The 1,918-nt window shown below is 46.2% G+C and overlaps 1 pseudogene; it reads left to right on the forward strand.

Annotated features, from left to right (window-relative positions):
- Positions 1-1,474: 1,474 nt before the first annotated feature.
- Positions 1,475-1,592, forward strand: LOC124803531 (annotated as a pseudogene).
- Positions 1,593-1,918: the final 326 nt, after the last annotated feature.

Genomic DNA, 1,918 nt, shown 5'->3' on the forward strand with positions numbered 1-1,918 from the left:
ATGTATAATTACTCCTAGTCTGAGCATGCAGTCCTACCCGATGGAGATTGTGATGCGTATTAGAAAAGACAGAGTCACAATCGCATGGCTGATGGTGAGGATTTCAACATGCAGTCCCACCCGACGGAGATTGTGATGCATATTAGCAAAGACAGAGTCACAATCGCATGGCTGATGGCGTGGATTTCAACCTCACGACTGTAACTCTTTGCCGGCCGGAGTGGCCGAGCGGTTAAAGGCGCTACAGTCTGGAACCGCACGACCGCTACGGTCGCAGGTTCGAATCCTGCCTCGGGCATGGATGTGTGTGATGTCCTTAGGTTAGTTAGGTTTAAGTAGTTCTAAGTTCTAGGGGACTTATGACCACAGCAGTTGAGTCCCATAGTGCTCAGAACCATTTGAACCATTTTGAACTGTAACTCTTACATTCACATGTCATCTCAGTACTGATTGTAAATATGGCCATTTATATTGAAAACCCTGACAAGAATAATATACTGAAGAATGGAAAAGAAAATTGAGAATCTGTTATTTGCGATCAGTTCGGCTTTATGAAAGGTGAAGGTATCACAGAGGCAGTTCTGGCGTTGTGGTTGAAGAAAAATCGAGACACGTTGATTGGGTTTGTCGACATGGAGAAATACGTTCGACAATGGAAAACGGATCAAGATGTTCTAAATCGTGAGAAAAATAGGGGTAATATGCAATATATGCAATATATACAAGAAACAAGAGGGAACAATAAGGCTGGTAGATCAAGGACAAAGTGGTTGGACTCAAAGGACCATAAGCTGTGGTAACACATATCAACACCACCCCACAGTGTGCCAAGGAATGGCAAGTTTCCGTCTGACGCCGACAGTAGTCGCGTGGAATGATGCACGTCTGCCGAGACACACTTCGAGCATGTCTGTACTACGAGCGCCCTCTGTTGCTGCAATATCGGATGGCCGGACGCAGCATCACAATCCACTTGCACTTTAAACCTCTTCCTTGTGACATCGACAGCTGGACTCTGTTTCTCGCTGCATTATTTGCATTGAATCTTCGTAGGCTTGGAGAAACACAGGTTAAGTAAATCTTCTGTTTGTGGTGTTAGGAAGCTCACGTATTCCATCTGATTTATTCCTCACTTAAATCACGGTTCCCTTGCATAACTTGCGCAGGAAGAATGTTTCTTTTGTTTGGTCGCAAGAGTGTCAGTCTGCTTTCTAGAAGTTGAAAGATGTTTTGCTTAATTATCAGTGCCTTGTTCCTTTTGATCGAGCCAAACCGATGGTCTTGGTTGTGGGTACCACTTCTTACGGCATTGGTGCAGTTATTTTTTTTCCATAATTTTGGTTCTGGTGACAGGCCAGTAGCCTTTGCTTCGGAGTTGATGAGCAAAGCTGAGTTCCATTATTTGAACCTTTTTAGTAGAAAATTCTACTTGGTGACTGACTATAAACATCTAGAACTTTTGTTCAGCCTTGTCGCCAACGGCCTTGCCGCAGTGGTAGCACCGGTACCCGTCAGATCACCGAAGTTAAGCGCTGTCGGGCGTGGCCGGCACTTGGATGGGTGCCCATTCGGGCCGCCATGTGCTGTTGGCATTTTTCCGGGGGTACTCATCCTCGTGATGCCAATTGAGGGGCTACTCGACCGAATAGTAGCGGCTCCGGTCAAAGAAAACTATCATAACGACCGGGAGAGCGGTGTACTTACCACACGCCCCTCCTATCCGCATCCTCATCTGAGGATGACACGGAGATCAGATGGTCCCGATGGGCCACTTGTGGACTGAAGACGGAGTGCTTGTTCGTTTTGATCGAGCCAAACCTATAGTCTTGGCTGTGGATACCTCTTCTTATGGCATTGGTGCAGTCTTTTTGCATAATTTTGGTTCTGTTGACAGAACAACAGCCTTTGCTTCGGAGTT

Source organism: Schistocerca piceifrons, chromosome 6, assembly GCF_021461385.2.
Source record: "Schistocerca piceifrons isolate TAMUIC-IGC-003096 chromosome 6, iqSchPice1.1, whole genome shotgun sequence".
NCBI lineage: Eukaryota > Metazoa > Arthropoda > Insecta > Orthoptera > Acrididae > Schistocerca > Schistocerca piceifrons.